The sequence below is a fragment of the Papaver somniferum genome, chromosome 5 (genome assembly GCF_003573695.1).
Source record: "Papaver somniferum cultivar HN1 chromosome 5, ASM357369v1, whole genome shotgun sequence".
Taxonomy (NCBI): domain Eukaryota; kingdom Viridiplantae; phylum Streptophyta; class Magnoliopsida; order Ranunculales; family Papaveraceae; genus Papaver; species Papaver somniferum.
In genome coordinates, this window is record NC_039362.1 from 131,262,243 (window position 1) to 131,277,537 (window position 15,295).

General features: G+C 36.9%; 1 non-coding gene across 1 annotated transcript; it reads left to right on the forward strand.

Annotated features, from left to right (window-relative positions):
- Positions 1–8,406: 8,406 nt before the first annotated feature.
- Positions 8,407–8,498, forward strand: LOC113284779. The gene has a single exon (XR_003328392.1). It is a non-coding gene; the product is annotated as a small nucleolar RNA SNORD96 family (small nucleolar RNA).
- Positions 8,499–15,295: the final 6,797 nt, after the last annotated feature.

Here is a 15,295-nt window from a genome sequence, read left to right on the forward strand (position 1 = left end):
TTTCAGATTTAAGTATAGAAACAAGACAAGGAGAAGAATTTTTTTTTACAAGTTGAAGACTATTGTACAAGAGCGAATATTATCAAGATGAGAGTCAAGAAGTTTATGATATCGAGACATACGAGTTGTGGAGAATCGAGCAGTAAAGTACTTACACCATGGCCTTTGTACTTTTATTTTTATTTTTATCTTTATTTTGTATTTGTATTATTTTCTCTTGTCTCATCAAAAAAAACAAAAAGAATTTTTTTTATTAGGTGCATCATTAGTTTTCGTATTTTGTTTATTTTTATTTACCTTATCTTGCATTAAAAAAAAAATCATTGCATCATATTTTGGTTTGTTTAGTTCGTTTTTGGTTTTGTATTCATTAAATAAAGCCAATGGAAGAAGAAATATCCGTAATGAAGTTTCAAGCAACAAGGAATTAGAAGAAAGAATCACATTGTCAAGATTCTACGAAGTTCAAGATTTCATCATCAAGAGTTGAAGACCGAAGACAAAGATGAAGACACCGATTGAAGACCGAAGACGTTTCTATGGATGCTGTGAGAGTGGTGCTAACTGCACGCCGAACGGATAACGAGGTAAGTAAGCATATTCCCACCTTCGTTAAGTGGTTGATTTCCTTTCTTAGAGATCGTCAGAAAATGGGTTTTCAAAATGAATAAAAGATGTGGGTTTTCAAAACAAATCGGAGGGTTTGGCCTTCCTACCATTCAACGTGTCGCAGGATTCTCTCTTCACTCCTACCTGGACACATGTGTGACCCATAAAGAGCTATTTATTATTGAGAGCAACTTCATAAAACCCTTTCTTGTGAGGCAGAGTCGAGACTTTTGATCACTCCGAACTCGAATTTCTTTCGAGAAGGGATGGTTATTTCTCTCTCAAATTTTAAGGATGAGATTGTGTTCATTTATGTGTCTAACTTCTTATGACTAGTGTGCAGAATTTCTATGTCTTCTTAGCGCGTTGGATGCTATCATTACGGAGAACTAGTAAGTTGGAAAAGTAGGTTTTGTGGGTATATCTCTAGTAAACCCTCACGAGAGTTGTATGTATATTTTAGAAAAGTTTTGTTTCATTTGCTCGAGGACTAGCAAAGTCTAACTGTGGGGGAATTTGATAGGTGTTGTAAAACACCTAATTTCATATCTAGCATTTATGCTTTCTTTGCTAGTATCCTTGTGAATTGCATCTCTTATGTTTAGTTTTGAGTTATTAGGTGCAACGGAGTCATTTGGAGCAAAAGAAGGAGAAATCGTCCATTTGGAGCATAAAACGCAAAAAGTTCAATTCACAGGCATGTTCTATGTGGAGGCAGCTAGGTCGTGCAAGGAGGTGAAGAATGAACTTTCAGTTGTGAGTAACTTACAGTTGAGCAAGAAAGAAAATGAGCATGTCAGTTTTATGGAACCGACAGGGCAAGTATGAGATGGGTTACCCTTATCCGGATTCTGGGTGTCTGTAGTAATTATTGTTATTAAACCCATGGATTTGAGAGAAAATGAATTCTCAATCATTATCCCCTTCAAACTCGAGACAAATCCATGGCGGCTGTTAGAGACCGAGAAGCAGTGAGATGAGGGCAGATTTTCTGTAGCTGCTGATGGAAGTAAATCAGAATGAGAAGAACCATTAAGTCTGTTGCAGAGAGAAAGGAGATAGATGAAGAATCGGTTGCTGTCGAAATAAAGAAATTGAAATCGAGATTGATGGAAGACGAAATTAAAGCGAAGATGGAGCAGATAAAGAGAGCTTTGAGCCTGATGCAATAAGGTTAAATGGGTGTTAACTGGATTCGAATTTGTTACGAGTTTTAACAGAGATTTGTGAAGCTGAAGAATGAAATTAGGGTTTAAAATCAAAAGGGGATCTGAGATGTTCTTGATTGCAGATAGGGTTTGAGGCCATTGTTGTTGTCGATTTGAGGAAAAGGAATTAAATCTGGTGGTCTTTGGTGAAGATTAAAACGGAAGCAAAAATGGGTTTTAGCAGATGGATTATAGCTCAGATCAGATGGGTTTTTGGTGATGTTGATAATGGGAACTGATGGATCTGAAAGTGAAGAATTGCAGCTGCAAGTTGAACTGAATGAATGAAGGTTGTTTAGATGTATGTTAAGGGTTTGTGTTGGTGCTGCTGTGTGATGAATTATAGAATAACTGAGAAGATTGGTATTGCAGTAGCTGTTTATTTGTGGTGTTGTTATGAGTGGTGTTATGTTAATGAAGTAGCAGCTGGTAAGCATTGAAGAGCTGGTGAAGTTTTGAATGCATCTGAGCCTGAGATGGAGATGCTGTTGCAGAATGGTTCAGTGAAATGAGTTTGTGAATGGGTCAGAACTTAAGCATGGTGAACTTGAAACTAATGAAAGTATAGTGGCAGTGTTGCTTGGTGGTGAAACTGTGCAGTTGGTGCTGAGATGTTGCCATGAATTTGTGTGGGTTTCGACAGGGAAGCTAAGATGAAATTGGTGGTGTCGATGATCCTGCTGCAGTGAAGGAAGAGTTTGATTTGTTTCTGTTATTGCCTGTGAGAACAACACAGAGAAGTTGAAGTCAGGTCATGGGCTATGCTGTTGGTTGCACTGGGTTATGATGGTTATGTTGGTGTTCTTGAGATTCAGATTCAGATGCTGATGAGCAGATGGGAGTTGGAGCTGTTGTGTTGCAGGTGAACTTGAGTTGTGATGCAGTGATGGTACTGGTGATGGTCTGTAAATGGTTATGAAAGTGGATGGAGGGTTATATGCAGTTGGTGGATGTGTACTAAGAGTCTATAAGATGAGTTGCTGGAGCTTCCAATGGAATTGTGTTGCTGCTGGAATTGAAGGAGTTAAAATAGATATTGCAGGTTATGGCACTGTGGTTCAAATGGGTGCTGTGATGGTGGATCTGTGTGGATTGAAGTGATAGCCAAGTACTGAGATGGAAAAGAGAACAGCTGGTTCTGGTGATTGAAGTTGTGAGAGATTAAGATGAGGATTTTGCAGCTGAAATGGCCAGGTGATACTGTAATGAGTTATGAGTGCAGCTGGTTATGAAGTTCAAGGAAATGTTGCAGGAGCCAGCAATATAATGAGCTACAGATGATGGAATTGTATAGAATGAATGCTGAAATGCAATGTGCAGTGACTATAACTTGGTGAAGCTGCAGAACTGAGCTTGGCTTCATTTTGAACTAGGAAGAGAAACACAATGATGGTGCAACAGTGGGTTGGCCTGTGTTAGATGGCTCAGGCTGTGGAACAGCTTTGGCCAAAACCAGTCAGCTGCTCACTCAGACCTGACTCACCTAGTTAGAGGCTGACTCATTCATTTACCTGGCTCACCTAACTCGGTATGACTCACTAAGTTTGACCGAGCTAACTCAGTTGACCGACCGAACTGACTCGTTGACCGGGTGGTCTTTGCCGGTCACCTGAGATGTTTTCCGGCGTGTTTCCGACCACTTTCCGGCGACAATTTTTGGACATATTTTCTTCATGGGCTCTTCACACACATGGGCCTGGTGGACTTCTTGGTAATGGACTTTTGAGATTTGACCTAGTTTTGGAAGGGAGAAAAGCTACAAAAAGAAAAGTTTTCTATTTTCTTTATGACGTATTATTTTCTACTTGAAACTTTGGAGAGCGGTTATACAACTAGGGTTTGCTTTTCGTTTATTTTTCATCTTCTTAATTTACTATTGATTATGATTATGATGAACTCCATTATTATGAGTAACTAAACTCAATTATTGGTTATGGGATAAAGTTGATTTCTAGAGCATGTTATTTGATTCAATGAATTAGTTTTGTCTCAAAACTTTATTGTTTATGATTCATTATTAATATTGTCTATGATTTGAATGCTAGTTTGGTTGAGTCCGGAATCAATCCGATTTAGTCTTCATCTCTATTGCTAGATTAGGGTTTTCAATATGAAATAGTTGTTTATCCCTGATTCTAAGTAGCATAGTGTGAGTAGTTCTTGTAGTGATATATCCTATTAATCACATATGAATCATAACCTTTGTTAAAACGAAGTAGTGCTTTTACACGTTTGTTTGCTTTGATTAGTCTTCTTTCATAGAACTTATTGCTCTTAGGGAGTTAAACTTAATTGTGCTTTTACACTTTAGGTTGCTTTCTAGGTAGATTTCACATTAGCATCTTTTAATGTTATTTGTGATAAAATCGGGAAATAAACGGGATACTCTTGCGATCAAGATATCCTAGGACTTTTAGTAAATGAGAGATTAAAATTTCAATTCTAGTCATTGATGAAAATACATGTTTGTGAATGATACTATCCCGTGACCAATATCTTCTCCTTATTGATTATTCCAATTATTTACTTTGCTCTCAATTACTTTTATTACTTAGATAAAAACAAAAATCCCCCCCCCCCCCTTGGTTACTAAGAAGCTGAAATTTTATAACAACAAAAGCCTCTCTATGGGAATGAACTCTTTCTTATCACGTACTATATTTATATCTAGTTGAGTGATAAAGTGAATTATATTTGCACGGCTGACAACCGGTCAGTACTCAAAGCTGAAGATACACATGTTACTAGAATAAATAGAACATCACAAAGAGAGCCCTGCATACTGGTGATGCATAAGCAGAAAAAAGCTTCATAAATAGAAAACTAAAGAAACCCAAATCCACGTCTGTGAATCTAACCCTAATTTGAGAAATTGAAATCACAAGATAAATAAGAAAAAACAGTTCAAATTAAAAAAAACCTAATTTGAGAAATTGAAACCATAAAAAGAAAAAAACAGTTACATATCTGAAAACCGATTTTCTATCAAAGATCAAAGATAAAAAAAAATGATCTCAAAAGCAAGATTGAGATGAGATATTTACAGATCTAAGCTCTAATCATAACTCGATCGGAAATTTTATATGAAATCGATGATTTTAGTTTTCAAAACCCTAAAGAATATTTTTCTGAATATGAACAATATTCAAAGAATCATAATTAAAGTGGGTTAAACTTATCTATTTAGAAGAAGTTACCCGTTTTGATGATCCATGATCACTATTGAAGCCCTTTTCTTTCGTTTTTTAATCTTTGATGGTGAGAAGAATCCAATTAGGTCACTGAGTTGAATTCTTTTTCCATTAATGGTACCAAATCAACTTACACGACAATATTTTCACTCGATCTCTCTGTTTTCACTCGATTTTCTCTGCAGATTTAGCTATTGAGAATAAGAAGAATATTAGATGATGAAAAGAGGGGAACGAGGAGAGAAAAGAGAAAAGAATAAGAGAAATGAAGGACTGGTCGAACGAAACCCAGATGGAAACAAAACCCAGATATGACCGAGCGTTTGAACAACACATGCGAAAATTAAGCCTGTTATAACTCGTAACAGCTGACTCATGTTACGAATAATAAATTTTTTGTAACGGCTGCTAGGCCGTTACAGATTTTAGTTGCGAATATGAAAAAATGGTGTAGTTTAATATCATATTGCTTATTGTTTGCATGGAATATTTTCCAAACCAATCCAGTCATTATACACGGTTCGAGAATCAGACCATTGTGTATATTCTTCTATTGTATTTTCAAGACCTAAAGTGTTTGAATGAACATCATATTATTGTTTTAGTTCATAAGGCATATTTGCTAAAGAACGACCATTATATACACGGTTCTGTTACCCACTGTGTATATTCTTATATGTGATTTCAAGACTAACTTCTCACATGCTTACTTGAAACCCTAATTAGAGTTTCATCTAAACAGAGAAAGTGTTTTCTTGAATCTCAAGTTATCTTAGCTTGAATTCTAAACACCCCTAGTGTTGAATATCTATAAATAGAGATGCTCTTTCAACTGGAAACTGAAATGCTTGGCTCTTTGTGTCCTAGTTGATAGATAGGGTCGTCCTCTATCGACCTAGGTTTCCTCTGAGAAACATAATTAGGTCAACGACTTAAAGACTTCACTTGGGGATTCTTGAAGTCAGGTCCGACTATATTTTATCTTGATAGTTCGTGTATACTGATCTTGCTTTTCTGTTATCGAGGATTTCATAATCTCTTTCAGGCAAGATAGATAGAAATCACAAAGTTTTCTTCATATCAGGCTTTGTGATTTCTTAAGATAGATATATGATAATTGATCTTAGTTTATCTTTTGAAGATTGTTCTTGGGAGGTGGTTAAGAATCTAGACTGCTATTCAGGAGTTGTAAGTTCCGGAATTCTGAGGTTTGCTAGCTTGTCTATTGCAAACATATTTTCATACCTTGCTCACTCAATCTAAACGGAAATCACATAGGCTTATCTGTTAGAGGTGAATTGCTACCAAAAGTCTTCACTGCGGCTGAAGAAACTCTCAGGATGTCAAGGACGTCAGCTAATGGAATTAAATGCGTAGAGGAGAGTAGGGGTGCACATACCCTATCCATACCCGCCAATCCCTCCCTATCCGCCAGTTTTTTAACTGTATCCTATCCTACCCATTATTTAGCGGGTAGGGTAACGGGTAAAGATTTCTTAACCGCTGCTAGATGGGTAGGGTGACGGGTAAATCTCGAAATTATCCTACCCTACCCGCCTACCCGGCTATTTATATAACAATTAATAGTAGTCGTTGATCTTTCTATTATTGATCATCTCTGCCTTTGGTTTTTTATTAATCAACTCAACCTAAAAACTAAATTCATTTTCGTTTTCATTTTCCTCTTCATACTTCTCCTCTCTACACAGAAACTCCCAGAACCCTAGATTGAAAATCCAATTTTTTTCTCAATAATTAGAAATCACAGTTAGAAATCGAAGAGGAACCTAGCTCTCACATCAAAGATCGAAACTCACTGTCACAAATCATTCATCATCCTAACCGAAATCAAAATGTATGTATCAGTAGAAATCTGAAGTAACCATTTCCATCGAGTATCTTCTTTACCTCCAAACACAAGAGTTTCAGGATTTCAGCCAAATTTAAGCATTGGGGTTTGTCAATTTCGGTGCGAGAGGTAAGGATCTTCCTAACTGGTTTTGTTTTTAAAAATTTCTTCTTCCCTAATTCAATTGGTTAGTTATTTGATCAAGGTGTCGTAGGTTGATTTCATTTTTTTCAATTCATTACTTGGGTAGGTCGTAATTACCATGATTGCGTGTTTTCTTAGTTTGGTTTAGGGAAATTCAATTAGGGTTCCTTATTTGTGCATGAATTATGGGTTTATTTGTTTTCCAATGTTGTTTATGAGAATGGAATTAGTTTGTTGAGATATTTTTTTAGATTCATTTTCCCACCTCTTCAGTTTGTGATTTGGATAATTAGATGCTTAATGCATGTATGACTAAGATCATAAGAACTAATAAGGTATCTCAGCTAATACAAACGCCTTATAATGAGAATATGATTTAGTAGTTTTGTTTTTTGAGTGAGGAATGGTATGGGACTCAGTGAGTTTAAGGTAATATAACATATTTCTGCTAGGTTAAAGATTATGTGCTAGCTCTTTCTACTTTGTATAAGTCAGCCTTGATTTCTGTTTGAATGTAACGAACATGTCTTCCAGTTGTTTCTAAGATTGAAGTGAAAGTGATGCAATCTGATTAGTCCTCATTGTGTGTTTCCATTGATTTGATTGTGCTCTTCTTTTTAATGCCAGGAAATTATCTGCATCTATTAAATGGAAGTTACAGGGGGCTAAAGATTTTTCACTTGTATTGCCTTTTGTGGTAAGATATATGATTATCTTGTCATGATTCTCTTTTGAGTTGCTTGGAGTGTCTGCTTACGAGGGTTAGTAATTTTATATGAATGATTATCTCTTAATCTTAAGTACTCTGTTGTCTCATGCATACTCTGTTATCTCTCAATGATGTACTAATCTTGGCCAGTTTGATTCTAGAATAAATAAAAATGATTCCTGTTTTAACATCTAATTTCATACGAAATTCTAGCCGGATGTTGATTGGTTTTATTATTAATAGTCGATGGGTTCCTTACAGTAGGTTGTAGCCCGATCTATTTTTGTTCTCTGCTTGCAATGTGCAGTGGTTTGATTGACCACCTGCCCGAAAGTAAGAAATAATTTGGTGGTTGAGACTTATTGTGTAGTTAATAGCCACTACCATGATTTAAATATTGTCTGTAGCTCTTATAGTTGCTTTAGTCTTTGTATACCAGGAATTGCATTACTATGTCGGTATTTGATTTTTCATTTTTCATTTTGCTTTTTGTAACCATGTGATGTGCCTTACAGATGCACTGAGTCACCACTGACTATGCTTACACCTTTCCTTGTGTTCTTCTAGTATTTGATTTTTGCTAAGGTCCAAATGTTACTTGGAATGGTAAAACAATGAGCACGACACTTTTTCATTTTCCCCATTTGATGACGTTATTGGTCACTTATATATTTTTAACAAATTGTAGTTTAGATGTAGCCTATGGGGATATTGAATCATAAAGAACACCATCTTTTGGAACTGAATGGCTTAACGCCTTGGTTACGTATTCTGCAATTTCGAGGCTTGTTAATTTAAATTTCTTTTGAGACTGATCTTCACATCAGCATATGTATCTAGTGGGTCTTAAGCTGGTAAGACCAACTGAGATCACACCTTACATTATTCAGTTTCAGAATTATATTTTCCTTCCTTGTGATTGGTTTTGAGATAAAAAAACTTTTTGGTTATCAATAGACATGTATGTATGCTCTTAAACTTTTATAACCTTCAAGTTTGTTAGGAAACATGGTACACAAATTACTGGCTCTGTCTAGGGAAACCATTGTTTTTCCTTTCATATAGATTTTTTTGGTTTCTCTTGATATCTTAGTTAACTTCTCATTGTCAGTGACCTTAGCTAAAGGTGTAACAGACTAACATATGTTGTTTTTGGGGCCATCAAAAATTCTAAACTGGTGAAAACTAATAGATTTCTTGATACCGATTAATGATTAATATTGCTACATAAGATTTGAATAACTAGATACAGTTGATTTCGTGATAAGCATATGAGATAGTTAACTTGTCAGATGGAGTAATCAGTTGGTTAATAGTCTTCTTTCTACCTTAGATTTGAGACACTCTCTTTCTCACCACTCTCTTTCGAACAAACTATATATATGTTGTAGTAGCAAGCTGTGTATTCACCCAACAAAATTATAAAGCCTTGTTGAGTGGAAGACTGTTGTGAAGGTGTTCTTTGTTATTCTGATGTTATGTAGTTTTCCAACTAGTGCGTTTTTGAGTACTACTGCATTGTTGATATGTTACGACTCTTAATTAATCTTTGTTAATCAGCTTTGATATGTAGCGTATAAAGAGATTTTGATGTTGATTCGCTTTATATGTTGTTATGCAGCTTTATTTGGTGATTTTAGTTCGTATTCCATCATTGTAGATGATGATTGAAGAAGAAGGTCATATGAAGAGCTTTTGATGATGATACTCTTATATGAAGAACACGGTTACGTGAAGAACATGGAATTATGTTGGATTCACCGTCGATTTTGAAAAGAATAGAACTCTTGTTTCTTGAGTCTATAAATGGATTTGTGCCTAGAAGGATACTTTGTTTGTTCATTTTTCCCTAGTTAGATTGGCAGTACCACTGGGTACATATTTAGATAGGCTGGCTCTTATTTGCTGTGTTGTTGCAAGATTTATTTTTTATTTTTTGTGAAGCATTTTCTGTATACACAGTAGTAACAACTAACCAGAAAGTCAAGAACAAAAAAAAATAAAAAAATAAAAATAATAAATAAAAAAACGGTTATACCCGCCACCTTATCCTACCCGACCTGCCAATTAATGGGTCGGGTAGGATCTTACCCGTTCAATGGCGGGTAGGGTGGCGGGTAAAAAATTTCTTACCCGCCATTTAGCGGGTAGGGTGGCGAAATAGGCCATATCCTACCCACCCTACCCGTTGTGCATCCCTAGGGGAGAGCGGTTGTAACTGAATCTCTTGGAGGGTTTATTCGCTCTCATCTACATTTCAGTCTGAAGTCTGATAGTAGGATAATGTCTGTAGTTGGTTAATACAACTCGGTGTTCAAATCTGGACGAGGTCCCAAGGTTTTTCTGCAGTTGTGGCTTCCTCGTTAACAAAATTTCGGGTGTCTTGTGTGTTTCCTCTTCCGCATTATATTGTTTATCTTAATAATAATTGGATCGACGCAAGTTGTGCGTATTCAGTCTAAGCTGATACGTCCATATAATTGTGATCAACTACGAGACTAGTTCTTGAACAATTCGTCTCTTGAAAGAAAGATAACAAGTTTAATTACTAGATAGAATTCTGATTGGATTATTTGGATACGACTAGATTGATCTTGGGTATTGGTTTTTGAGATCGTCCAAGTACTCTTCTTTTCAATCAGGTTCGCGGACTTATTGTCTTATACATAATTATTGTCAAGGATAATTAAGTTGGTTCACTTGATATTGTATTAGGTTTTGTCTATACAGGTTTTAGAACGAAAAAGTTGATGGTGTTTTGGTACCCCTTGTATTTTCAATATGCGTAAATAATATATATATTTATCTCTTCTCAATCACAAAGTCTAGACAATGGAGTCCGTGAACCTGAATACTTGGATGATTTCAAAAATCAATCTCCAAAATCTAAATATTTAGATCCAAATTCTGCCAAGTATGAAACTTATTATCTATCTTTCAAGATACAAATTCTACAAGAAACAACTCTCGTGATAGATCTTAATTATATGGACATTTCTACTAGAATTGAATACTACTTGTGTAAACCCTATTATAAAGATAAGCAACATAATGCAGTAAAGGAAAAACAAAAGAGATTAGAAGTTTTGTTAATGAGGAAACCGCAATAACAGAAAAAACCAGGGACCTCGTCTAGAATTGAACACCAAAGCGTATTAAGTCGCTACATACACTAGCATACTATCAGACCAGAATGTAGTTGAGACCAAATCCACCCTCCAAACGATTCAGTTATATTTGCGCTCCTTACGTCTCTTGAACCTCACAAGGCTTTGCACAATTGATTCTATTAGTTGACGTCCTTTAAAGCCTAAGAAATGCTTTGATACCAATCTGCCTCTAACAAATAATCCTATTTGATTTCCCTTTTGATCAAAGGTCAAGGCTTGGAAATGTGTTTGAAATTGAAAATGCTAGCAAACCTCACAAATACGGAACCCACAAGGCGACATCGTACTAGAAGGAATGACATGACAAATAAAAGTAAACACCGGGTTCAGCGTGGTGGATGCATCATCTCCGTGTAACACTATCATCGGAAATTTATGGGTTCACAGTATTAAAGGAGCAACTGTGATTATATCACCAACACATTTGATTCCCTACACTGGATGGAGAAATCCATATCAAAGGAGACCAAGTCATTGCACCTAACTGCCTAGTCGAGGAAATTTCAGTTGTACATCAAGCGAGTACAAGCACTACGCACTCAAATGGAGAAATGAAAAAAAAAAGACACTATCGACCAATACTCTGCAGATGTGTCTTCGGTGGGGACTTCTGCGGTGGAGGATCAATGAAGAACATGGGAAAGTATATATACTTTGGTATAAATTATGTTCTTCATCACAAAACTTAGCAAACATATATAAAACAATTCCAACGAACCCAAAAAAACAAATTCAGCGATTGAGTCAATCAAGGTGAAATCAACCAGGAAAAGGAAGTCACAAGCATCAGGATTATCAAAATCGGAAAATCGTAAACACAACAAGTAAACGACAACAGAAAAAAGGAGAACTCAAAGGATTTCTTACCTTTAATAGTGACAGTTTTAAAGAACCATGAGATAATACCATCAGTAACACTAGGAATCGAGAAATTCAGAATCGAGATGTTTTTGCTGCAGTTATGACACAGGAAGTAAAAAGTCGAGTTTCGTTTTCACAAGAAAAAATAAATTTAAGAAAAATGTTGAGGGAGTGAAATTAAAGACTATGTGTCTTTATGATATCCCTTTTATACTCATGAGTTTAAACAACTACGAAAATCAAGGAGAATTTATTGCAAGTAGTGGTAATCGTGAGAAGTTTACTTCTCATCATACCATTGGCAGAATACGAAAGAAAATGAGAAAAAAATAAATACAAAAAAAGCACCCTACACATGGAAGCATCACAACCAAGAATCATTAACATGGAGTTTATACCCGTAGAACTTTTTCATCCCGAAAGATTACTTTATCCCATCTCGAGACAGATTCAGAATAAACGGACCATATGTGGTCATACTAATATTGACAAGACAAGATAGAAGGTACAATTGTTTATACGTAGGATAAGCCAACTACACGCATTAAATACAAATGAGCACATGACATAAGTTGTGTGGCTAAGTTGGAGGTGGATGAGCGAAGAAATAGTGAATCTGCACCAAGTGCAGCGTGATCTTATGTATAAAAAAGCATACCATGTTATGATGAAGATCGAGGTAGTACGTGACAGCTAGCATGGTGGACTTTATCCGAAGTTCTATAAGAGACTAACTCCACCAATGAGCAAGGGGTTAACAATTATGGACACATGGTGTATAGAGAGAGAAGGTAGAGATTATGAGAGAATGATTCTGAAAAGGAGGGTACTAAGTACACCACCAAATTTTAATTCGGAAATCTTTATGGACAAACTTGTCAAAATAAGTAGCACATATCAACTATAAAGATCTGATACATGATATTATTTGAGGGTAAAAACTGATTCTACTGTTTTTGGTAAATTTGGATGTGTTGATGAGAAACGAATTCAAACCCCAAACAAATGCACTGCACGGGAGTACTTTTAGATTCGAGAGATCAATCTGTAAGACTCTGGCCTAAACCAATAAATGGTCGTTCCAGATTCAATTCGGTCACAAGGTGAAGGAGAAGGGTTGATCTTAGGAAGGGAAGCGAAGAAGGTGTTCGAGATCGAATGTTGAATTATGAAGGTGTGTTTGTTTATGACTTGCGTATCATAAAATGGTTTCTAGATACTTGTGTTCTCCCTCCGTCGAAATAGGTTCAAAAACTATTTATACAAGTCATTTGAGCGCAACCCTGATCTCGTAGGAAGTGGAGAAGATTAAGTAGCGGAGTAGTGTGGTTGTGTAAGAGGTGGTGATCATCACGCGACCACATCTTCACCCACTACTCACATCGTTAACCGTTCGTCCTTTCCTGACATGTTCTCGTAATGGGCGCGTTGCACGGCGCACGCTGTAAACCTCAAGACCAATACCCCAGTATGTATCCCCCAGTCTGTGACATGTTTGATGTCTCGAGTGAATGGGTCAAGTCATATGACTTGCCGCTAAAATCAGCACATAGTGCTTTTAGGCCAAATAATGAATTATTTGCAAAATCGATATTTATAAGGCGTTGCTTATAATCGATGTATGTAAAACATCGATTTCGAACAAGCAGCTGAAAGTAATCGATGTGTTAGAAGCATCGCTGTTTTTGAGCACGATCGAATCAGTCGCGGATTGACCGTCTTAAAAGTAGCACGACCGGCCATCTTTGGGTGATCGTTTGAGGACCCTATGGATGTGCTATGACTTGGTCGAGATGATTTGCGACAGTTGTCTACTGCTGTTGACGCACCTTTTAGGGTTTAAGACCGCGTGTCCAACCTCTTTTGGGTGAGTGATTCGAAGCGTTGAGCGTTCGTTCGATTAGGTCGATCGCCCATGTACAAAGGTGAGTTTTCGGTCAGCATGCTGACATCTCCTGGGCCACCTGAAATTAGATCTAAGCCACTCAATTTGGATGGCGAAGATGGATGGTCGTGATCTTTTTGCGACAGTAATATGTTGCCGCAAAGCAATTTTAGGGTTTTTAAAACATTGTGTTCACGCTACTTTGGGAGAGCGGTTTAATGTTCTCTGGTCTTGCCGAGGACAGGTTGATCAACCAAGGGAGATCTTGGGCCGACAGAGAACACATCGGTATCTCTTTGATGGTCTGAAACGAGATCTAAGCCGTCCAATTAGGCTGGATAAGTTGGATGGACACGATCGATTTGCGATAGTTGTATACTGCCGCGACCAAATTAGGGTTTTGAACACAACGTGTTTGCTCGAGTTTGGGAAATGAACATGCCGGCACTTCCTTGATCGTTTGTAGAAAGATCCAAGCCGTCCAACTAGGCTGGCGAAGTTGGACGACCGTGATATTTCTGAGACCGTTTTGGAAAGTCTAGCTCGTTCGATCTCTTCTTCAATAGCGCGCGATCATCCATGTTTGGGGTTGGCGTTCAAGGACGTTGAAGCATGTTAGATGAAGTCCGACCGGTCGGGGTATTAGTGGGCCTGCCGACGGTCATCGCGGTGATCTCCTATTTCTGTCAGGGCTTGGCTAGGCTTGTTGAATTGGGCGGCCAAATTGTGTGGCCGTGATCATTTTGAGACTGATATGTACAGTCTAGATTTCCCTTAAGTAATTTAAACATGTTCGATCGAGCTATCTTTAATTAAAACTGCGTCGATACGAAAATCTCTTTGTCAGAGAATGATGTAGCCTGTGTGGGTATTTTCATGCAGATCTCAATACTGGCACTTCGGGAGATTCATGCTACTCTGCTGAAAGTGAACACTTAATCATCATGTCATGTCAATAATGAGAGTTCGGCTGGGAACATAGCATATGCAAATACTAAGCAAGTCATGCATTAGTTGGTAATGCTGGCAAAAATAGAATTTACAGAAGATTTGGGATTGCTAATACGCGCACCATTCTGAGTGAATTTCATATAATACATATATATATTGAATTGCTCAATGAGCGAGGATGGTTTTTTGCACTCGTCACTCTTAAAATGGATTTACCCCTTGCAGGGTGATAGCGCATTAAATACTGGTTTTACAATTATAGCCTTGAACTAAAAACTACCATCAACATTAAGTCCCCTGCTTAGCACGTAATAGTTACACTATTGCGGGGTAAGCACTAGATGGTGACAAATATAGGTAAGACTTATGAGACAAAGTTAGATGTTACCAGGAGAGATGGGTTGGCCTTTCCTTGGAACATGTCACGTTCAAGAGGCATCTGATGTGATTTTATGTTGTTGTAGAAAATGGTTGTAAAGATTCGTTCAACTCGGACTTGTGTAGACTCGATTCTAGACTTAAATATTAATTCTAATAACTATATACAAAAATATGATAGCAATATGGGGAGAAACTGTGATTCAGGATTCCACCATTAATCAAAATCAATTGGTTTATATACTGGTTCTTAACAATTATAGCTCTTTTGTAGACTCTTTTTCTTTTCCAAAAGTAGATTTTATAAAGAATTAGATGTAAATCATAAACATAGCGCATC